Source organism: Sturnira hondurensis, unplaced genomic scaffold (genome assembly GCF_014824575.4).
Source record: "Sturnira hondurensis isolate 20B ecotype Veracruz unplaced genomic scaffold, ASM1482457v3 Scaffold0007607, whole genome shotgun sequence".
Taxonomy (NCBI): domain Eukaryota; kingdom Metazoa; phylum Chordata; class Mammalia; order Chiroptera; family Phyllostomidae; genus Sturnira; species Sturnira hondurensis.
Window position 1 is genome coordinate 40019 of NW_028080238.1, and position 25688 is coordinate 65706.

The 25688-nt window shown below is 37.9% G+C and overlaps 1 long non-coding RNA gene across 1 annotated transcript in view; it reads right to left on the bottom strand.

The window, feature by feature from the left end:
- The window catches only part of LOC118991567 (uncharacterized), a 44050-nt gene extending 19759 nt beyond the window's left edge, over window positions 1-24291 (bottom strand). Inside the window, exons 1-2 of the long non-coding RNA XR_005067444.1 lie at window positions 24258-24291; window positions 10269-10358 (exon numbers count right to left, since the gene is read on the bottom strand). This is a non-coding gene — a long non-coding RNA (uncharacterized LOC118991567). The remainder of the gene's footprint in view (window positions 1-10268; window positions 10359-24257) is intronic.
- Between the last annotated feature and the right edge of the window lie 1397 nt (window positions 24292-25688).

Consider the following 25688-nt stretch of genomic DNA (forward strand, 5'->3'; position numbering starts at 1 on the left):
CAAATATTCCAACATCTATTATTAAATAGGCTATCTGTACTGCACTGTATGTTTTTGCCTCCTCTGTCAAATATTGACTATAAAGACTTGGGTTTATTTCTAAGTTTTCTATTCTTTTTAAAAAAATATTATATTATTTTTTATGTTTAGACAGAGGAGAAGGCAGGAAAAGAGGAAGAGAAACATCAATGTATGGTTGCCTTTCATACGTCCCCTACTGGGGACCTGGCCTACAACCCAGGCATGTACCCTGACAGGGAATTGAACCAGCAACCCTCTGTTTTGCAGGCCTGTGCTCAGTCCACTGAGCCACAACAGCCAGGGCATAGGCTTTCTATTCTGTTCCATTGATCTGTATGTCTATGTTTACATCCCTATCACGTTGTTTTCAACACTAAGGACTTATAGTATACTTTGATATCTGGTAGCATGATCCCACCAACTTTCTTCTTTTTTCTCAAGTTACCTATTGCTGTTTGAGGTCTTTTGTCATTCCATATGAATTTTTTGGAGTATTTGTTCTTCCTCTGTGATATATGCTATTGGTATCTTAATAGAAATTGCAATAAATCTATAGATTGCTTTGGGTAGTATGAATATTTTAATGATGCTACTGCATTTGGCATATATAATGTGCACCCATGTTTTTGGCCAAAGCATTCAGGAAAAATATATTCCATTTTACAGTATATAGAAACAGGATTAGTACTATCCATGTATAATGCATGTTCTTACTTTTTCTTCAAAAATTTGGGCAAAAAGGTACACATTATACCTCTAATTTGGGCAAAAAATGGTAATTCTTCCTACCCATGAACATGATAGTATATGTCTCCACTTATCTGTATCTTCTTCAATTTCTTTCTTTAATATTTTACAATTTTCTGATTACAAATATTTTATATCCTTAAATTTATTCTTAGGTATTTTATTCTTTCTAAAGCAACTGTGAACGGGATTATTTTCTTAGTTTCCCATTCTTAGAGTTCATTATTTGTTTATAAAAACACAACCAATATCTAAATACTTATGCTTATATCCTGCTATCTTACTGAATTCATTTAGCGTTCCTACCAGGCTTTTGGTAGAATCTTTAGAATTCTCTATATACAGTATCACATTAGCTGCAAATAATGATCATTTACTCCTTCCTTTCCAATGTAAATGCCTTTTATTTCTTCTTCTTCTCTATTGCTGTGGCTAGGACTTCTGGTACTGTGTTGAATAAGAATAGTGAAAGCAGAAACCCCTGTCTTGTTCCTGATGTTAAGAGAAATGCTTGGAGTTTTTGCCCATTGTAGATGATGTTGGCAATAGATTTGTCATATATGGCCTTTATTTCATTGGAACATGTTCCCTCTATTACCACTTTGCTGAAACCTTTTATCATAAATGGGTGCTAGATTGTTGGGAACCATCCTGCCTGGTTTCAGAAACTGTAAGCCCTCATGGCTAAGGCAGAGTAAAAAGACCTGGGACCATAAGCCACTTAGGAGACAAAGCTTATCTTCCTGGTAGGGACACTGCTTTTGCCCCTTTTCACCTCATCTTGCTTGGCCCCGGGGCAGATGACTGGTTAGCCAATGATGGGTAAGAGTCCTCAAGGGAGGGATGACCTAAGACAGGCATGGTCACAAGGGGGCCCTCAGGGAAGGACTTAGGGGGCTAATAGAAAAAGAGGTGATGGACCCTCACCCCTCAGCTTTGACATAGCCTGAGTCCTCATTCTGTCTGCAAGAATAGGAATTCTGTCTCCTAGTCCCTTGGCTGCCTTACTTCCCCTGCCCAAATAAAGCCTGAAAGGATGCTGGAGGTGGGTGCAGCCCTGTGCTGGAAAGGGTGGGTTCTCTGGGGTGATCAAGCCTAAGAAAGAATGCACAAAATCCTATGAAATGTACGTTGCTAATACCCTCAATTTAAATAATAAGGATCCAAGCATTCAATAACTTTGTTCCTGAAAGTTTCATGGCCCTTTAGCTATCTGACCCTGACTCAAAATAAGCCCTCAGAGTTCTTTGAATGTTATCTATTGTTTGACCATTGCTACCTGAAAATGACTGATGAGCTTTACATATAGAACCTGTATTGCTGTGAAAATTAAACCCAATAAAAGCTTATTGAGGAATGGGCTCCTGGCCCTTCTCCTTTGAAAAATCAGCCACCTTTCTTCCCCAAGAAAATCATGTCTTGGTAAACTTATTCTTATCCATGGTGGATAGTGGGTGGGGGGCCTGCAGGTAAAGCCTACCCACATGCACTGGATTTTATCAAATGCTTTTTATTGCATGTACTGATATAATCACTTTGCTTTTGTCCTTCATTTTGTGTACCTGGTGTATCATGTTTATTGATTTGCAAATATTTTACCAACTTTGCATCCCCTAAATAAATCCCACATGATCATGTTGATGACCTATTTAGTGTATTGCTGCATCTGATTTACTAATATTTTGTTAAGTATTTTACCATCCACATTCATCAGGGATATTTCCTATAATTTTCTTTCTTTGTAGTGTATTTTTATCTGGCTTTGGAATTAGTATAATGCTTGCCCATTAAATGAACTAGGGAGTCTTCCCTCCTGCTAAATTTTTGGACAATTTTGAGAAAGAAAATAGGTGTTCTTCTTTGAATGTTTGTTTAAATTCAACTGTTATTTTTGTTTGTTGTGTTGTTTCTTTTTAATTACTACTTCAGTTTTACTAGCTGTAATCTGTCTATTCAGATTCTCTGATTTTTCCTGATTCAGTTTTGGAATACTCTTGCTAGAAATGTATATATCTTGTCCTCATTGTTCAATGTGTTGGCATGCAGTTACTTATAATAGAATTCTTTGTAGTTCTTTGTCAGTTATTATTTCTCTTCCATTTTTTATTTAATTGAGTACACTGGGACTTCTTCTTGTTCCTTCTTGTTCCTTCTTTTTCCCTTCTTCTTTCATTTCCTTCTTCTTCATCTTCCTCCTCTTTCTCCTTCTTCTTCAAGCAGGCCTCTAAACATTTTTTGTAATACTGGTTTTTGGTAACAAACTCCCTTGCTTTTTCTTCTCTGAGAAGCTCTTTACTTCTTCAATTTTAAATGATAGACATACTGGTTAGAATAGTCTTGGTTGTAGACCCTTTCTTTTCATTACTTTAAATATTTCATGCCAGTCTCTTCTGTTCTGAAATGTTTCTGTTGAGTAATCATCCAACATTCTAATGGAGGCTCCATTGTATGTAGCTAACTGTTTTTCTCTTGGTACTTACAAGATTTGTTGCCTTCATATTTGCCAATGATGCCTCAGACACGGGTTTGATCTCCCAAATATATAAAGAACTTCACTCTAAGATGACAAGCAACACAATTAAAAAATGGGCAAAAGACTTGAACAGACACTTCTTCAAGGAGGACATACAGAGGATCCAGAGACACATGGAAAGATGCTCAGTATCGCTAGCTATCAGAGAGATGCAAATTACAACCACAATGAGATACCACTTCACACCAGTCAGAATGACCATCATAAACAAAACAAAAAACAAGTGTTGGAGAGGTTTTGGAGAAAAGGGGACCCTAGTTCACTTTTGGTGGGATTGCAGACTGGTACAACCACTATGGAAAAAAGTATGAAATTTTCACAGAAAGATAAAAATGGATCTGCCTTTTAACCCAGCAATTCCACCGCTAGGATTATATCCTAAGAACCCTGAAACACCAATCCAAAAGAACCTATGCACCCCAATGTTCATAGCAGCACAACTTAGTGCTGGAAGCAACCTAGGTGCCCATCAGTAAATGAGTGGATCAAAAAACTAAGCAGTCCCTTTAGCATATCTTGCAGTGCTGGTTTGGTGGAGGTGTATTCTTTGAGGCTTCTTTTGTCTGGAAAATTCCTTATTTCACCATCTATTTTACTTCAGAGCCTTGCTGGGTAAAGCAGTCTTGGTTGCAGGCCTTTGTTTTTCACTAGTAGGAATATTTATTGGCATTCCCTTCTGGCCTGGAGCATTTCCATTGAGAAATCAGCTGCTAGTCTTATCGGGGCTCCCTTGTGTGTATTACTTCTTGGTTCTCCCTTGCTGCCTTTAAGATTCCCTATCTTTGAAATTTTGCATTTTAATTGTAATGTGTCTTGAAGTGGGCCTCTTTCGGTTCCTCTTGGTTGGGACCCTCTGTGCTTCCTGTATTTGTGTAACTTTTTTCTCTGGTCAAATTAGAGGAGTTTTCCTTTATTGCTTTTTGAAACAAGTTTTCCATCCCTTGCTCTTCTTCTCCTTCTGGTATCCCAATTATATGAATATTATTCTGTTTCATGTTAAAGGCACCTGCAGTGCCCTTAACACCTTTTCTTTCTGAGTATGTTTTCCTTTTCTTGCTCTTTCTGGATGTTTTTTCTGCCTTGTCCTTCAGCTCACTGATTTGATCCTCTGCCTCATCTAGCCTGCTTTTGATTTTTTCTGTGTTCTTCAATTCAGAAATTGTATTCTTCATTTCCTCTTGGCTCTTGTTGATAGTTTCTATTTCCTCTTTCATGTTGATATAGTTTGCAGTGAATTCATTGTAGTTTCCTTGTAATTTTTGGTAATTCTCGGTGTGCTCATTGAGCTTCCTTATAACCATTGCTTTGAACTCAGTATCTGATAGTTGACTTACCTCTATTTCATTTATCATTCATTCTGAGGCTTCCTCCTTTCATTTGCGATTTGTTTCTTTGTCTTCCCTTTGTTTGTGAGATTCTTCTTGTTAGCCTTTGCTTTTTACATTTATTTGTTCTGACTCCCTCAGTTTGTGGTGTGAGTTTCTATGGTAGAAGACCTGTGAGATTCAGTGGGGCAGTCCTCAATCTCCTGAACTTGCTGCTGTTAGAGTGCTATTTATGTTGCCTCTGTGGATGTAATTGTGGGTTTTTTTTTCATTTTTTGTGTTGTTCTTTGGTGTCTTTCTGAAAGGAGGGAATTCTCTACAAATGCTGATGAGACAGTTTGTTATCTGATCAGCTGGTCTCTAACCATTGCACACATGCAGCATGTCAACATTTGTGCTCCCAGGACTCTGCTGAGCTGGGAGGTGGGTCCTTCCCAGCTTCTGTCACCTTGTCTCTTCAGGTCTCGAATCTATAGTCATTTCTAATTGGTGGTTTCTATGACTTTTTTCATACTGTTGAGCATCTTTATAACCAGTGCTTTGAATTCTATATTGCATAAATTGTGTCCTCCATTTCATTTAGCTCTTTTCCTAGAGTTTCTCCTCTTCGTTTATAAGGGGCTTATTTCCCTGATTCCATATTTTGTTTACCTTTTTGTGCTTATTTTTTTGTTAGCTATATATGGTATGCCTTCCAGTCTTCATGGGGTGGCCTTTCTAAGTAGGTATACTATGATGTCAAGTGGTGCAGTCTCCTTAATCAATCAAGTTTGGTGCTCCAAAAATGTCCCTTGTGTAAGTTATATGGGCCCTCCTGTTATAATCAAGTCTTGACTGCTATTGGCCCATTTGTGCATGAGATCACTCCTTATGCTGGCTTTGAGGATCAATCCCAACTATATGTGAGCTGCTATGCAGGTGCTGACCCTATGAAGAATTCACCCCAGCAGATTTTGGTGCCTTCAAAGAACTCCCTTTGGATATGCCACTTTTGAAGCTTACTGAATCCTACTCTGATGTTGTCTGAAGATGCCCACTGGGTGTACTCATTCTGGGCTTCTTGGAAGAGACTTTGGTGCAGGCCTGTGTAAGATACTTGCTTTGATTTGTCCTTGGCAACTAGTTGGGAGTAACAGGGGACTCACAGTTTGGGGCTATCTCTGTTAAGCCCAGGTGCACACAGGCAGGACCAAGCTGTACGCCAAGGCCAACTTATAAGAGCACTGGACCCAGGTATAAGCCAGCAAATATCCCAAAGCACAAGAATGAGATTTGTCTTTGCCTAACTCGCCTGCCAGCTGGCCTATAATGTTCAGTCACTGAAATAAACTCTGGCTATACTCCTCAGAAGGGTGTATGCTCCACAGTGTGATCCAAGTAGGAGTACAAAGGGTGTGGCTATTGCTTTCGTTCAGGCTGGTAACATAGGGAGAAGAGTGCTCCATCTAAGAAAGATGATGTCTGCAGTATCAGATAATGACTAAGCACAGGGTTCCTGGCAGCTATCCTTTCAACTCCCTCCCCAGAGCCACAAACACCACATTTTCCTCTTGAAACCCTAGTCCACTCTGCCCTCCCTCCATGGATTTCTAGGGTATATGTGAACAAAATTTTATATTTGGCCCATTAGGGAAGTATATGTGTCTCTAATGGACTCTTTCCTCACCCTGATAGAAACTTTACTGCTTCTCACAGCCAGATGTTATGTGGGTGCCTCTTCCTGATCCTTATGCTCTGAACTGAGGAGTTCACCTTGTAATTTAGATATGATAATTTTGAGGGGGCACCCCTACTGCTGAGATATCCCTACAGTACTTCAGCCACTACTCTTAGGGGTTGGGCCACCCCTTTATGCCTCTCCACCTTTTCTACCAGTTTCAATGTGGCTTCTTCTGTAAGTCCTTGGTTTAAAACTTCTGTTCAAGTCATTGTCAGTTGTCTATTTAGAATGATTGTTCTATAATTTAGTTTTAATCCAGTTTAGTCCATGGAGAAGGTGAATGTAGCTTCCACCTTCTCTGACATCATCTTGGATATTTCCATCCCTTTACTTTCAGTATCTGTGTGTATTTCATTCTGAGGTGGCACTCTTGTAAATAAAATATTTAAGGGACTTGTTTTGTTACCCATAGAACCACCATTTGTCTTTTGGTTTAAGCATCTAGTCCATTTATATTTAAAATGATTATTGACAGGAACCTAATTGATAAAATGAACAAGCAAGCAAAATATTACCAAAGACACTAAAATTGAGAATAAGTTGACAGTGACCAGAGGGGAGAGGGGAGGGGATTATATGAGAAAAGAGTGAAGGGTTTGTAGGAACAGTTATAAAGGACACATGAACAATAACAAGGGGGGGTGAAAACAGGAGAGGGGTGGGGGAAAGGCAGAAAACTGTACTTGAACAACAATAAAAATTTTAAAAAATAAAATAGAATAAAATGATTATTGATAGTAAGTATTTATTGCCATCTTATTATTTCAAACTATGTTACTCTTTTTTCTTTCTTAAAAAAATCCTTTAACATTTCTTATCATAATAGTTAGGTGATAATAAAGCTTTACCTTTTTCTTGTCTGGGAAGTTCTTTATTTCACCTTCAATTTTTAATGATAGCCTTGCTGGGTAGACTACTCTTGGTTGTAGATCCTTGCTTTTCATCACTTTAAATACTTTATGCCAATTCCTCTGGCCTGAAATATTTCTGTTGGGAAGTCATGTGACAGTCCTATGCAAGCTCCCTTACAGGTAGCTAACTGTTTTTCTTTTGCTGCCTTTAAAATTTTCTCATTGTCTTTAATTTTTGCCATTTTAATTATGATGTGTCTTGGTGTGGTCCTCTTTGGGTTCATCTTGTTTGGGACTCTGTCCTTCCTGGACATGTGTGTCTTTTTCCTTCACCAGATTAAGAAAGTTTTCCATCATTACTTTTTCAAATAAGTTTTCAATTTATTGCTCTTTCTCTTCTTCTGATGACCCATGATGCTAATGTTGGTACACTTGAAGTGGTCCCGGAGACTCTTTAAACTTTCCTTTTTTGAAGTCCTTTTTCTTTTTGATGATTGTGTTGGGTGTTTTCTGCTTCTTTACCTTCCAATCACTGATTTGATCCTGTGCTTCATGTACTTTACTATTGATTTCCTGTAATGTATTCTTCATCTTAGTTATTGTAGTTTTCATTTCTGACTCTTCTTTTGTTTTCTGCCTCCACTTTTATGCTCTTTATCTCTTTGTTGAAGTTCTTACTGGGATCATTGAGCATCTTTGTAAAAAGTGTTTTGAACTCTGTATCACATGTATGGTCTGCATTTTGTTTAGATATTTTCCCTGGAGTTATTTTTTCTGTTCTTTTATTTGAAACATGTTTCTTTATCTCTTCATTTTGGTTGCCTCCATATATTTGTTTCTATGTATTAGGTAGGACTGCTAAAAATGCCAGTCTTGGTAGAATTGCCTTATGTAGGTGTTCTGAAAAGCTCAATGGTGCAGCCACCCCAGTCACCTTATGTGGGCACTGAAGGTACATGCTTCCCCCACTCTACATAGGCTGTGTGCACCATCCTATTGTAGTTAAGCTTTGATTGTTAGTATCACATCAACAGGAAATATTTACCATCAGTCCTATTGGCTGCAAGGCTGATCACAACTACTGTGAAGGAACTCCTGTGCAATAGCCAACCCCACAGATCAGAATTGGCTTCAGTGTGGCTCTGATGACTACTGAATTTGCACCTTAAGTGTATAGTTCATGGAGATAATTGGGTGGTGCTTCATTAGGGTGTGAAGTTTTCCACTGAGAGTGAGGTTCAGGTGCCACTGAGGAGATGCAGGCTAAGATCAGCTGCCACATGTGGCCTGTCTAGGGCCACTGGGCATGAGCTACAAAACTATTTTCAGATGGCTGCTAATTTTGCTGTACCCTGGATAGGCCAAACTGTGAACCAAGGCCAGTAGCTGCTAGTTCTAAGCCTAGGGCCATTTAGCAGGAGGTCCAAGGCACCCAAGGTCAAATACTACTTGTTTGAGAGATTTTAGGAAAATCCATGGCATAACCCAAGACAGGCAATTTGTGTTAAAAAGCACCTTAGGTAGGTCTGTAAATTGGGTGAGGTGGGGTCTCAGGGAATTACCAGAGTAGAGTGAATAGTGTTATCCAGTATAATGGAGACTCAAATATGCCTTCTGGCTATGTGCAGGGAGGGCTTAGCAAAGAAAGAATGGCCTCTGCCAGCACTTGTGTCTGGGAGAGTTCTGCCTTTCTATCCCTTGACCCAGAAAATTTAGTCCCCGCCCACCATATATTGCTGGTGCCTTTTGAGGTGTTGACCCAGTGCTGAAACTCAAAGCAAATGAGTTTATGTAAATCCATGCACAAGCTTTTTAGTAGGAACATCTGGGACTTGAGCAGCCTCTGGTCCCACTCAGCCAGAGTCCTCACTGGTTTTCACAGCCAAAAGTCATGGGGACTTCTTTTCCTGGCATTGAAACCCTGAACTAAGTATTCCACCATGGGACTGGGACCTCTCACTCCTCAGTGGGGACTTCTACACCCAGATATACCTCCTGATTTTTAAACACTGTACATGGATGTGAGGCCAAACTATCTGTTCCACATCTTCACTACCAGTATCTATACGGCTTTTTCTATATATCCTTAGTTATAGGTTTTCTGTTCAGCTAGACTTCTCACAGTTCTGAATGATGGTTGTCCTGTAGTGTAATTGTAATTTTGATGTGATTGTTGGAGGGAGCCAGCACAGGGTTTACCTATGCAGCCACCTTGACTGGAAGTGTGCTCCAAGGTTTTTTCTTAGTGTGGATCTAATGGTAAATGATTAAATGCTCCAAAATACACTTGGCCAGACTACCTAATGATTTAATGTAATAATTTGCTACTTTATTTTCACTTAAGTTATTTTTTTTAATCTTCTATACCTATTTGGAATTATACCTAAATGAAACTGCTTTTAATTGCATGTGACAGCTTTGGTATTGTATTTGACACCTGTCTGCTTCTCTGATTAAGTAAAAAAAATTCTAGTACTATTTATGTATCTCTTTAGTAAGAAAGAAGTATCAGGTAAGCAACATTAGTGCATTCAAGAAAGAGCATTTTCCTTAATTGTATATTGATTATATCTTGAAACATACATCTTATAGATTTAAGAAGTTAATAAATATTTGCTTCTAAGCCATTGTTTTCTACAATTTGAAATTTACAAGCTTTATGAACCTAGAAAAGAAGAGATATTAAGAAAAAATTTTTTGTCCTAGATATTTTATTTACTTGATATAATGAGCTGGGACACACATTACATAAATGCAAAAAGTACCATAAAATGCATTTAAAAATACTTGAAGTGTATAGTTGATTAATATTTTAATAAAGTACAATATTAGGCCTAAAAGTGTCTTTCAGAATGTTTAAAATTTACTTTGTTTTCATACCACCCTTTTGGGTTTTGTTAATATTGTAACTTAAATACAATATTATTTTTCATTTTTAAAACACAGGTGTTACCAATTATTAATATTGAAAATGTATAATAAAGCTTTTAAATATATATTTGATTCTTAGCCTAATATAATAAGAATCTTTAGAAACTTTAACCATTTTTAGTCACTAAAATTTAACTAACCTCTTTATTTCTCAAGGTTTGGAGTTCATTTTCCAACACTGATTTCTCCTCTGATAAAATCTGGAAATCATTTTCCATCCTTTTGTACTTCTAAAGAAAAATATTATAATTTTAGTAATAACAAAAAACAAAAGTCTCAATATACAGAACTTATTAGGATACTTAATGATTAAAGTGAGAAAGTCTTTATTACCTCATGAAAATAATAAACCATTGGCACTAATCTGTACTGTGAAGTTGTAAATGAGGTGAAAAGAGGCAAAGGAACTAGAAGTGACAATGAATTAAAGTTTAGAAGATGGAGGGATACTATCATTCAGTTGTACTTCACTTTATAAGTAATGAAGTACTTATAAAGTGAAGTACAACTGAATGATAGTAAATTACAGTGAAATTTATATAAGTTTTACTACAACTTATCATTATATAGCAATAATATCATATATAACTATGTATACTTCTAGAATACCGAGAAGTATATAATTCAAATAATTATATGTTATTAATATTAAATATGATATATCATAAGCTTATCATGTAATGTTATATAATAAACATGCTATCATGTGAATGTAATGAAACTATATTATCAAATTAATATTTTTCTTTAATATATTAAAATATTATGGGAAGGGTTTTCAGGAACAAGTATAAAGGACACATAGACAAAACCAAGGGGGATGGGATCAGGGATGGGTGGTGGGGATGGCTGGGGTGGGGGGCTGGTGGGGGGCAAAATGAAGAGAACTTTATTTAAACAAAACTAAAAATATATATATATTAAAAATGATTAACATTAACCAAGATCAGAGCAGAATTAAATGACATAGAGATTAAAAGAAAAATTGAAAGGATCAATAAATCCAGGAGCTGGTTCTTTGAAAAGATAAACAAATTTGACAACCCTTTATTATTATTAAGATTTTATTAATTTAGCCCCAGGTAAGAGGGCCACATGATAGGTGGAAGAGGAGTCCACTTCCCCCTGTGCATGGGTGAAATACCTAGCCAATCTTCTGAGGAACAGAATGAAGAGCCATTGGTATCCCAGCCTATATGAAGGTTGGATACCAAAGTTGTAGAGGACATTGGAAAACAGATTGTAAGGAGAGTGCTTTGGGACAATAATAAGGTCCCTAGGACCAGCACGGGAAGCAGCATGGGGACCAGGGAGGCTGTTAGCCCCAGGCCTGGCACCCTCCAAGTTTGCTGCAGGATTCTTGTGAGAAAGCCAGGTCAACACCTCCCTTCCCTGCCAAAAAAGGTTCGAGCAGCACAAGGAGGAACCTGGATACTTGAAGTCACAGTGGGGAGAAATAAGGACAAAGTGGGAAACACACAGAGGCAGTGTGCACCCACTGAGACTGTGGACGCCAGCTGGGAAGAGTTGGGCAGTTGATGGACCCTGACCCAGTCAGTCCCTGGTCTGGTTGGAGAGTCTGGCTGTGTGAGAGACCAGGCACTTGTTTGGAGCAGTAGGCTTGAATAGAAGGAGTTAAAAAGAGGGGGGAAAGAGAGAGAGAGAGAGAGAGAGAAGAGGCATTCGGCATCTGTTAGGAAAATTCTCTGAAGCAGCGGCCCCCACCTCCTGCGCCCCTACCGGGCAGCCCCTGCTCATGCGTGCAGCCCTAGGCACAGTCTGCAACAGATCGCATGGTGTTGCTGCTCCCTGTCCACATTCACACCAAAGCCCCAGGGACAATGAACACCTGACCATGAGGCCCTGGGCTGCCTGTTTTGCCCCAGCAGGTAGGCCCAGTGCTCAGGCCTGCAGCCTTGGGATAGAGGATAGAGCACACCTGACCCCTCTGCCCAGAGGAACCTCTCATCTGGCCCCTGCACCCAGGGCCCTGCAGGACCTGCTGGCTCTTTAAGAGCAAGGCAGACATGCCCCACAGAGGAGAGCTGCAAGGCTCAGGGAGTCAGCAATCCCCAGAAAGACTTAACTCAGTGGTGGGGCAGAACTACCCTAAAGGAGCACTGAGAGTTCCTAGCATCTAGGACAGCAAAGAGCTAAATAGGGTTTGTGAATTGCCCCTAATTGGTGCATCTCAAGGACAGTAAAACTGGTGGACTGAAAGAACAGGCTGGGCACAGGAGGGAACTGAAGAACTGGGCTGGAGGCTGGGCAACAGCAAAAGTGTGGCTCAGGAAGGGAGAAAAGTGAAACCAATCCCTCCTCAGCCTGCTGCAGCCAGGAAAACCAGCAGAACTGGCTTAAACCATTCAAAGCCAGCAGAACACTTAAAAAAATTTTTTTAATTCCCTTTTCCTTTCTTTCCTTCTTTATTTTTTCATTCTTTCTTCCTTCCTTCTTTCCTTTCTTTTTTAAATCTTCCTTCCTTCCTTCCTTTCTTTTTATTCCCATAAGTGAGAAAATAAAACCTGGAGCTATGAAAAGACTAGACTTAGACCCAAAGAGGGGTCAGCCCAACAACTGAGAAAGTGAGACAAATTTCACTTTGCTACTCCAGAGAACTTGCAAGTTCTTGTATTATTATTATTTTCATTATTCTTACATCTTTTACTTTATTAGTATTTCTCCTTTCTGTTTAGTCTTCTTCACTTGGTTTGTTAAATTGCATTGTTGACTGTTATGAATGTTGCCATTACTATTGTAAATAATTGCTGTTCCATACAATTTTAAATACTACACAGCACCACTCCTGAATTTCAGCTTACATTACTGTTTCCTGAACTTTATTACTGTTGAAGTTAACTTTATTCTCTCACACACTACACCTATTTTCTATTCTTTACTGTCGCTTTACCTCATAATCTGATGTCCATAAGCTCACTGCTTTCTAGATCCAACTCACAATCTTTCCCTTCTCCTAACAAGAGTTTTATCTTATTTCCACCTTTTCTAAAAAGTGGCTACTTCCATGAACTATCAATGTTAACATTACATATTGAAAGAATCTCCTATCTCTTCTCTATGGGCTGGTACTTAAAATACCATAAAATACACTCCTGCTGTCTTAAAACATTTTGCCTTCCCACACCAACTGATCACAAAAAAGAGTAGAGGGGAGCTGTGAATACCAGTATACTGCTGGAAAAGGAAAACCACCAACAAAGAAATCACCAAGAGATAACAATGGAAGAAGGTGAAGGAGGGAGTGGAAGCCACACTAACGGCAATCCAGGACTGATCTGGAAATACAACTAAACAGTAGAGAAATTACCCAGAACAAACAACTGAACGATAGTGAGAGAGAAGCCCCAAAACATCAGATAGACAGAAGAACCAGTTACAACACAACCTGTTCACACCTGCACAACAGAATACAAGACGTGGTGGACAGAGTGAACCTCAGTTAACCAGCTGGAGGGAAAGACCCACCAAAAGAACCGAACAACAATCAAAACCCAAAATAACCCAGAAAGCCAACATAAATTACAGCCCAAGACCAGCAAGTTTAGGAGATCGAGGAAACTGAACTAATGAATCTCACAGGTTTCCTACCATAGACATTCACACAATAAACCCAGGGAGTCAGAACAGATCAATTTAAGAAGCAGAGGCTAATAAGAGTCTCACAAACAATGGAAAGACAAAGAAAAAAACCCAAATAAAAAAAAGTACGAAGCCTCAGAAAGAATGCTAAATGAAATAGAGGCAAGTAAATTATCAGATACTGAGTTCAAAGCAATGGTTATCAGGAAGCTCAATGAGCTCATAGACAATTACCAAAAACTACAGAGAAACTACAATGAACTCACTGCAAACTATGTCAATGTGAAAAGAAAAGGGAAACTATCAATATGCTCAAGAGGAAATAAGGAACACAATTTCTCCACTGAGAACACAGTAGAAGGGATCAAAAGTAGGCTAGTTGAAGCAGAAGATCAGATCAGCCAGCGGAAGGACAAGGTAGAAAAAAGTACCCAGAAAGGGCAAGGAAAGGAAAAAAGGCTCAGAAAGAATGAAGAATGGTTAAGGAAACTGCAAGACACCATGAAATATAATAATATGTGTACAATAGAGATGCCAGAAGGAGAAGAGCAAGGGATAGAAAAACTGTTTGAAAAAGCAATGATTGAAAACTTCTCCAATTTGACGACAGAAAAAGACACAAAAATCCAGGAAGCACAGAGTCCCAAACAAGAGGAACCCAAAGAGTCCCACTTCAAGACACATCATCATTAAAATGTCAAAATTCCAACACAAAGAGAGAATCTTAAAGGAAGCAAGGGAGGACAAGGAACTAACATGCAAGGGAGCCCCAATAGGGCTAGCAGCTCACTTCTCAATGGAAACACTCCAAGCCAGAAAAAAATGGCAAGAAATATTCCAAGTAATGAGAACCAGAGATCTGCAACCAAGGCTACATTAACCAGCAAGGCTCTCAATTAAGATGGAGGGCCACAAAAAGAACTTCCAAAAGAGAAGAAGTCTAAAAGAATACACCTCACCCAAATCCAACTCTGCAAGAGATGCTAAAGGGATTGCTTTAAGAAAAGGAAGGAAAAGAGTGAAAGAGAAATGAACACAGATACAAAAAATGGCAGTGAATAAGTACCTATCATAATAACCATAAACGTAAATGAATTAAATGCTCTAATCAAAAGACATAAGTTAGCTGAATGGATAAAAAAGCATGACCCACACATATGCTGTCCACAAGAGACCCACTGGAGGACAAAAAACTGAACATACTGAAAGTGAACAGCTAGAGACAAATTTTCCAAGCAAACAGGAAGAAAAAAAAACCCAGGATAGCAATACTCATGTCAGACAAAATAGACTTCAAAAAAGGGCCATAAAAAGAGACCCAGAAGGTCACTTTATAATACTCAAGGAAAGAATACATCAAGAAGACATAATCATTGTAAATATATATGCATTCAACACAGGACCACCCAAATACATCAGGAAATCTTGGAAGACTTCAAGAAAGATATTGACAGCAACACAATTATAGTAGGGGATTTTAACACCCCACTGTCAAAAATGGATACATCCTTGAAAAGAAATATCAACAAAGATATTGCAGCACTGAATAAAGTCCTAGATCAAATGTACTTAACTGATATATATATAGAAACTTTCATCCCAAAGAAGCAAAACAAACATTCTTTTCAAATGTACATGGAACATTTTCAAGGACAGACCACATGATAGGACACAAAACAAGCCACAACAAATTCAAGAGAATTGAAATCATATAAAGCATCTTCTCTGACCACAAGGGACTGAAACAAGAAACCAACCTCAACGAAAAAACTCAAAAACACAAAAACTCATGGAGATCGAATAACATGCTATAAAACAATAAATGGGTCAAGAATGAGATCAAGGAAGAACTCAAAAAGTTTCTGGAAACAAATAAAAATGAACTCACAATCTAAAACTTATAGGACACAAAAAAGGCAGTCCTGAGAGGGAAGTTCATAGCAATAAAGGCCTATATAAAAAAATAGAAACACTTCAAATAAACAAGCTAACCCTACACCTACAAGAAACTCAAAGAACAAAAGCGAAGACAACCTAGAGCAAGGAGAAGGAAGGAAATAACCAAGATCAGGGCAGAATTAAACAACATAGACACTAAAAGAACAATCCAAAGGATGAATAAATCCAGGACCTGGTTCTTTGAAAAGATAAACAAAATCAACAAGCTTTTAAGCAGACTCATCAAGAAAAAAGAGAGAGGACCCAAATAAACACAATCAGAAATGAAAGCAGAGACATTAAAACTGATACCACAGAAATACAAAGGATTGTAAGAAATTACTACAAAGAACTATATGCTAAGAAATTGGAAAACCTTAATGAAATGGACAAATTTCTAGGAAAACATAATTATCCAAAACTGAATAACAAAGTAGCAGAAAACATGAACTGACCAATAACAGCAGATGAAATTGAAGCAGTAATAAAAAAATCCCAACACACAAAATCCCTGGACTGAATGGTTTCATGGGAGAATTCTGCAAAGCATTTAAGGAAGAGATAACCCCTATTTTTCGTAGACTATTTCAAAAAATCCAAGAAGATGAAGACTCCCAAACTCTTTTCATGAAGTCAGCATCATCCTAATCCCAAAACCAGATACAAACACAACAAAGAAAGAAATCTTCAGGCCAATATCACTAATGAACATAAACACTAAAGTCCTCAACAGAACATTGGCAAACTGCATTCATCAATATGATTAAAAGATCATACACCATGAGCAAGTGGGTTTCATCCCAGGGATGCAAAGATGGTACAATATTCACAAATCAATAAATGTAATAAACCACATAAACAAAAGCAAAGATAAAAATTACATGATCATATCAATAAATGAGGAGAAAGCATTTGATAGGGTATAGCACCCATTTACGATAAAAACACTCACCAAACTGGGAAGAGAGGGAGCATCCTCAACATAATAAAGCTAATATATGAGAGAACTATAGCCAATATCATACTCAATGGGAAGAAGTAAAACCATTCCCACTAAGGTGAAGAAAAGGACAAGGATGTCCTCTTTCACCACTTCTATTCCGCATAGTATTGGAAGTCCTAGCCACAGCAATCAGGCAAGAGAAAGAAATAAAATGCATCCAAATTGGAGAAGAGGAAACAAAACTGCCATTGTTTGCAGGTGACATAATAGTGTACATAGAATATCCTATAGGCTCCACCAAAAAACTTCTCAATCTAATAAATGAATTTGCCAAAATAGCAGGATACAAAGTCAATATTCAGAAATCAAATGGATTTTTGTACACCAACAATGAACCACTAGAAACAGAAATCAGAAAAAAACCCTCCCATTTAATACAGCAAAAAGAAAAATAAAATATCTAAGAATAAACCTAACTAAGAAGGTAAAAGACCTGCACTCAGAAAACAACACAACACTGAAGAAAGAAACCAAGAAAGACACAATCAAATAAAAACACAGACCATGTTCATGGACCGGAATAATTCACATGATTAAAATGTCCATACTATCTAAAACAATTTATAGATTCAACACAATACCTATTAAAGTACCAATGGCATATTTCACAGACATAGAACAAACACTTCAAAAATTTACATGGGTCTTCTGGCCAACATGGAGGGTTAGGTAGAAACACCGTGCCTCCTCGCACAACCAAATTTAAGGACAAGAAAGATTTAGAAACAAAAACACAATCAGAACAGAGAGAGAATTGAACTGTACTGAAGTCTGACAACAATGAACCATACATCCAGACTGGTAAGAGGAGCGGAGTCAGCAGCCAGCAGAGAGGAGTCCTGGGCAGGAAGAGGTGGTGGTTAGCAGAACCAGGTGCAGTGATGAATCGAGTAAACCTAGTTAGATGTGCAAGGCAGTTGGCTGACTGTGGACACACATTTGTGCACAGATAAGCCAGGCAAAACTTGGGATGTGAGACAGTCCATGCAACACAGGGCCCAAGCAATGGGAAATAAAGCCTAAAAGCACCGATTGAAAAATGTTTCAGGTGTCAAGGTGCTAGGATAGCCTCCCAGCCTCACAGGAGAGTTTGTTGGAGAGAACCAGAGGGTACTAGAATGTACACAAGCCCACCTACCTGGGAAGCAGCAACAGAAGGGCCCAATTTGCTTGTGGGAAGTGGCAGAGGGGACCAAAATCTGAGAGAGTAGAACAAGTGCCATTGCTCCCTCTCTGACACCTCCTCCACATACAGCATCACAACCCAGCAACTGGGTTGCGCCGCCCTGGTAAACACCTAAGCAAAAACGGGCAGCAAGACAGACCATGCAATCTAGGGCCCCAGTGACAAGAAATAAAGCCTAAAAGCACTGATTAAAAGGTACAGGCTTGTGGGAAGTGGCAGAGGGGACTGAAATCTGAGAGAGAACCCAACAAATGCCATTGCCCCTTATCTTACCCCACCCCTACATACAGAGTCACAACCCAGAGATGTGGGTTGCCCCGCTCTGGGGAAAACCTAAGGCTCCACCACTCATACATAACAGGTGCCACAGGACCAAAAATGGCTCAATCAGAAGAACAAACCAAAGGCCAGAGCCAATACTTTTAAGTGACCAAGAGATAGCCAACCTATCAGATGCACAGTTTTAAACACTGGTGATCAGGATGCTGACAGAGCTGGTTGATTTTGGTTGCAAATTAGATGAAAAATGAAGGCTACACTACAAATCAATGGAGTAGACCAGAAGGAAGAAAGAAACAACCAAACAGAAAATAATAAATAAATAAGAATTCAAAAAGATGAGGAGAGGCTTAGGAATGCCCAGTACATCTTTAAATGTTACAACATCTGAATTACAGGGGTACCAGAAAGGGAAGAGGAAGAGCAACAAGTGGGGAACTTATTTGAATGAATAATAAAGGTGAACTCGACCAATCTGGCAAAGGAAATAGATTTCCAGGAAGTCCAGGAAGCTCAGAGAGTCCCAAAGAAATTGGACCCAATAAGGAACACACCAAGGCACATCATAATTACATTAGCCAAGATAAAAATGAAGGAGAGAATCCTAGAAGCAGCAAGAGATACCTATAAAGGAGTTCCCATAAGACTGTCAGCTGATTTTTCAAAAGAGGCTTTGCAGGCAACAAAGGGCTAGAAAAAGTATTCCAAGTCATTAAATCCAAAGACCTACATCCAAGATTGCTCCATCCAGCTAAGCTTTCATTTAAAATGGAAGGGCAGATAAAGTGCTTCTCAGATAAGGTCAAGTTCACGAGTTCATCATCAACAAGCCCTTAACATATGAAATGTTAAAAGGACTTATCTAAGAAAAAGAAAATTAAAAATATGAGCAGTGAATGGACAGCAAACTCAGAGTTATTAACAACCACAGCTAAAACAAAAGCAAACTAAGCAGATATCTAAAACAGGAGAAGAGCCACAAAAATGAAGATCACAAGGAAGATCAGCAACAGAAGAGTGGGAGGAGAAGAGGAGGAGAGAAGCTACAGAGAATAAGTAGCATAGAGGGTGGAGAGAAAATAGTGAAAGGGCAAGAGTAGTGTGGGAAATGTAGAAGTTAAAGAATTTATGACACATGAACATGAACTAAAGTGAGGGAAGGTGGGTGGGAGAGAGTGTGCAGGGTTGAGGGGAATAAAAGGGGGGAATGGGATGACTGTAATGGCATAATCAATAAAATATATTTTAAAAATTTATATGGAACCATAAATGACCCCAAATAGCTGCAGCAATTTTGAGAAAGAAGAGCAAAGTAGGAGAGATCACAATGCCAGATATCAAACTGTATTACAAGACCACTGCAATTAAAACACCCTGGTACTGGCATAAGAACAGACACATAGACCAATGGAATAGAACACAGATCCCAGAAATAAACCCAAATCTCTGCAGTTAATTAATAAAGTGGGCAGCAGCATAAAATGGAGTAAAAATAGCCTTTTCAACAAATGGTGTTGGGAAATCTGGACAGCTACAGGTGAAGAAATTAAACTCAAGCACCAAATTACACCATACACAAAAATAAATACACGGTGGGTAAAAAACTTAAATATACGTTGTGACGCCATTAAAGTCCTAGAGAAGAACACACACAGGAAAATCTCAGCTATACCACACAGCAATATTTTCACTGATATGTCCCGTAGAGCAAGGGACATAAAGGAAAGAATAAACAAATGGGATCTCATTAAAATAAAAAGCTTCTGCATGGCTAAAGAAAACAGTATTAAAATGAAAAGAGAACCAACTGTATGGGAAAACATATTTTCCAATGATACCTCAGACAAGGGTTTGATCTCTAAAACATATAAAGAACTCCCACGATTCCACTCTAAAAAGACTAGAAACCCAATAAAAAAATGGGCAAGGGACTTGAACAGACCCTTTTCCAAGAAGTACATACAGAGGGTTCAGTGACATAGGAAAAGATGCTCAGTATTGCTAGCTATCAGAGACATGCAAATTAAGTCCCAAATGAGATACCACCTCACATTATGAGAATGGCCATCATGAGCAAAGCAACACACAACAATTGTTGGAAAGGCTTTGGAGTAAAGGGAACCCTAGTGGACTGTTGGTAGGATTTCAGACTAGTACAACCACTATGGAGAACAGTATGGAATTTTCTCAAAGAAACTAAAAATGGAACTGCATTTTACCCAGCAATTCCATTGCTGGGATTATATCCTAAGATTCCTGAAACACCCATCCAAAAAAATCTATGCACCCCAATGTTCATAGCACAATTTAGAAAAGCCAAGTTCTGGAAGCAGCTTAAGTGTTCATCAGTGAATGAATTGATCAAAAACCTATGGTACATTTATGTGATGGAATACTAGACAGTAGAAAGAAAGCAGGAGCTCCAGCCCTCTGTGACAGCATGGATGGGTCTGAAGACCATTACACTAAGTCAAATAAGGCAGACCATGAAAGACAAATACCATATGATCTTACCTATGAGTTGCCCCCAATCAACAAAACAAACAAGCCAGCCAAATATAACCAGAGACAGTGAAATTAAGAACAAACTGAGTAACTACAGGGGAGGTGGGTAAGGATAAAGGCATAAAAGGGGAAAGGGTTTTCAAAAACATATATGAAAGGACACACGAACAAAACCAAATGTGGGTGGGATCAAAGGTCAGAAGTAGGGATGGCTGGGATCACAGTAGTGTTAGGGGGAAAATGGAGACAAATATACTTAAACAACAATAAAAATAAAAATAAATAATGGACAACATCAAAGGGGTGTAGGCTCAACAGTTTGAGCTGGGGATGACTGGTCTAGGGTGGGGGAGTGCTGGAGGAAAAATGGAGACAACTGTAGTTGAGCAACAATAAAAAATGTTTTAAAAAGGCACTATACAGTGTCTGAGTAGCTGGATGTGAAAGACAAATATATGCTTCATAAAGACTCAGCTTGAGAGAATAAAGTAGAAAAAACATTATCAATATTATTTCATATTTTAACATTATTAAATACAAAATAGTATATAAAACTTATAACTTGTGTATAATATAAAAATTAAAAATTAATTATATAAATATTACTTCTAACATGTAGTAAAACATACAATTCTTATATAATAATTCCTACTATATAGGACTTCCACCAAGGTGGAGGCGGAAACACTGTGCCTCCTCGCACAACCACGTTTAAAGTCAACAAAGTTTTAGTAACAAAAATGCAGTCAAAACACAGAAAATTGAACTATATGGACGTCCGACCACAACAAACCCTTCAGCCAGACCAGTAAGAGGGGCAGAGCCAGCAGTGGAGTGGGGTCGGGCAGAAGAGATCTCCTGACCCATGTGTGCAGGCAGCTGTGGGCGGACCCCAGGTGTGGTTGGCAACAGGCGGACCCAGTGAGGGCGTAAGGCCGCAGGCTGACTGCGGTCACACATTTGCTCACAGATAAACCGGTGACAGAATGAGCAATGAGACAGACAGTGCAGGCCCCAGCAGTGGGAAGCAGCAGAGGGGAATGCCATTGCCCCTCTTTGACCCCGCCCCCACATACAGTGTCACTACCCAGCAACTGAGTTGCCCCGCCCTGGTGAACACCTAGGGCTCCACTCCTCATATGTAACAGGTGCAAACAGACCAAAACATGACTCAAGAACTCAAAGCCCTAGAGCTGATAACTGTAAGCAACCAAGAAACAGTCGACCTATCAGATGCACAGTTCAAAATACTGCTGATCAGGATGCTCACTGAATTGGTTGATTTTAGTCACAAATTAGAGGAACAAATGAAGGCTAAACTAATTGAAATGAAGGGAAGTGCACAGGAAACCAATAGTGATGGAAAGGAAACTGGGACTCAAATCAAGGGAGTGGACCAGAAGGAAGAAAAAAATGACCAAACAGAAAAATATGAAGAAACAAGAACTCAAAAAAATGAGGAGAGGCTTAGGAACATCCAGGACATCTTTAAACGTTCCAACATCCGAATTATAGGGGTAGCAGAAGGGGAAGAGAAAGGGCAAGTGGAAAACTTCTTTGAACAAATAATAAAAAAGAACTTCCCCAGTCTGGGAAAGGAAATAGACTTCCAGGGAGTCCAGGAAGCTCAGAGAGTCCCAAAGAAGTTGGATCCAAGAAGGAACACACCAATGCATATCATAATCACATTAGCCAAAATTAAAATGAAAGAGAGAATTCTAGAAGCAGCAAGAGGTAAGGGGACAGTCACCTATAAAGGAGTGCCCATCAGACTGTCAGCAGATTTCTCAAAAGGGACCTTACAGGCAAGAAGGGGCTGGAAAGAAGTATTCCAAGTCATGAAATCCAAAGACCTACATCCAAGATTGCTCTATCCAGCAAAGCTTTCATTTAGAATGGAAGGACAGATAAAGTGCTTCTCAGATAAGGTCAAATTCAAGGAGTTCATCATCACCAAGCCCTTATTATATGAAATGTTAAAGGGACTTATCTAAGAAAAAGAAGATAAAAGATATGAACAGTGAAAGGACAGCAAACTCACAGTTATTGACAACCACACCTAAAACAAAAGCAAACTAAAAGGACAGCTAGATCAGGAGTGGAACCATAGAAATGAAGATCACATGGAGGGTTAGCAACAGGGGAGTGGGAGGAGGAGAAGTGGGGAGAAGGTACAGAACATAAGTAGCATAGATGGTAGGTAGAAAATAGACAGGGGGGAGGGCAAGAATAGTAGGGGAAATATAGAATCTAAAGAACTTGAGACATGTGGACATAAACTAAAGAGGGGGGAATGGTGGGGGAGGGGGTGTGCAGGGTGGAGGGGAATGAAGGGGGAATTAGAACAACTCTAATGGCATAATCAATAAAATATACTTAAAAAATAATAAGACAATTGAAACCTAGAAAAATTATCACTGACATAAAATAATGTGCTTGAATAAAATTATGACAAAAATATTTAATTCCTACTATATACCAATGGAATAGAACAGAGATCCCAGAAATAAACCCGTATCTCTGCAGTTAATTAATAAAGTGGGCAGCAGCATAAAATGGAGTAAAAATAGCTTCTTCAACAAATGGTGTTGGGAAATCTGGACAGCTACAGGCGAAGAAATTAAACACAAGCACCAAATTACACCATACACAAAAATAAATACACGGTGGGTAAAAACTTAAATATACATTGTGACACCATTAAAATCCTAGAGGAGAACACACACAGGAAAATCTCAGCTATACCACACAGCAATATTTTCACTGATATGTCCCGTAGAGCAAGGGACATAAAGGAAAGAATAAACAAATGGGATCTTGTTAAAATAAAAAGCTTCTGCATGGCTAAAGAAAACAGTATTAAAATGAAAAGAGAAAAACTAATAATAATTCCAAAATTATAATTCTTACTATATAAAAATTATAAGTTAAATGTACAATATTATATATAATAGTGTATAATCTTATTTTGTGAGGTTATTATATATATTACATATTGTATATAGTGATATATTGTAAAGAATGTTATAATAATGCAACATAGTATAAATAATATTTTATATTAAATATTTTATATTATATTTTAAAATGTTATAAATATGCAACATAGTATAAATAATATTTTATTGTTTGTACTATTATTTGATATTTATAATATTAAATGTGTTGTTTGATATAAATATTAATATGTATGCTAATAAGTATTATTTATGTAATTTAATATTAACATATATAGGATATAATGTAATTCTATCATTATATTATTTGTTATTTCATGCAGTATTATGTAACTGTTATATTATTATTATTATGCTAATATTATGTATAATAGCATTAATATTAATTTTGTGTCAATGTTATATTTGTAATTTATATTATTCATATCATTGCATTATAGAACAGAGAATATTGTTACTGCATAATAAGGCATACTATTATATAAAAATAAAACTTACATTATTCAAAAAGTGGACAAAGCTTTCTAGCTAACATGTGCATAGAAAACTTGAATAAAATGAGTAATCATTGGATCCTTATTTAAGATTATGTATTCTGCCAACATCTAGAATCTATTAATAAGATCAAATCATAATTCCAAACTGAGAGTGCTATACTTACAGTTTCTAACAAAATTTGATCATTCTTAGCTCTGAAAAATATAAAACATCTGTAATATATTATCATTTTATTTATACCTTTATTTATGTGACATATACATTTTCTTCGGAAATTTTTTTAAAAACAAATGACATTAGGGTACAATTTTATTACAATTCTGAAAATTCACTTATTTCCCCAGAGATAATTTTAGCTTGTTTTCTACCTTGGCAGAACTTGTTCCATGAATTTATATAATACTGTATGTACCTATTCGATTCTAAAATTTTTGTATTGGGTTAGATGTTGTATTTTTTCCACATGCAGGGCATCAATGTATATATGTTTCTCAAATATTTTTTTCTCTTAACACAGTTTCTGAGAACTATTTTTATTGGTAAACATAGGTCAATTCCACTTTTCAATATTTTTAAAATATATAAAGTTTATTCTATTTTTTCCATTATAATTTAGTCCCCTTATACCACCCTACCCTGCAATTACCAGTGTTGTCCATGTCCATGAGTCCTTTATCCTTTTTACTCACTTATTGTATTTTTATTCATTTTTTAGACTTTAAAACTTTGTTATCTCTGTCTTTTTTAGATTATTTTTATTGTTAAATTACAGCTGTCCTGCCTATTTCCCCATTTCCCCAAACCTGGCCCCGCAGTTCTACAGTCAATACTCCCAATTTTATGTGTCCATGAGGCCTCTATTCATGTTCCTTTGTTTGTCCCTTCCTCTTCTTTTCCTGTTTATCTCCTTCCCGCCACCCCTCTGGTAACTGACCATTTGTTCTTTATTTCCAAGTTTCTGGTTTTATTTTGCTCATTCGTTTGTTTTGTTGTTTAGTTTCCTGTTAAAGGTGAGATCATATGGTATTTGTCTTTCAACACCTGGCTTATTTCACTCAGCATAATGCTTTCCAGTTCCATCCATGCTGTTGCAAAGGGTAGGAGCTCCTTCTATCTTTCTGTTGCATAGTATTCCATTGTGTAAATGTACCAGTTTTTTGATCCAGTCATTTATGGATGAGCACTTAGGTTGTTTCCAACACTTGGCTATTGTGAATTGTGCTGCTATGAATACTGGGGTGCATAGGTTTTTTTGACTTGGTGGTTCAGGATTCTTAGGGTATAGTCCCAGCAATGGGACTGCTGGATGGAAAGGCAGTTCTATCTTTAGGCTGTTGAGGAAATTCCATATTGTTTGCCACAGTGGCTGCACCAGTCTGCATTCTCATCAACAGTGTACTAGGATTCCCTTTTCTCAACAACATCACCAGCACTTGTTGTTTTGTGAGTTATTAATGATGGCTATTCTGTCCAGTATGTAAATGACCTAACCCTACATCAATAAAAACTAGAGGTACAACAACAAACACAACCCAGAGTGAGTACATGGAAGGATATAATCAATATCCAAGCAGAATTAAATGACATGGAGATT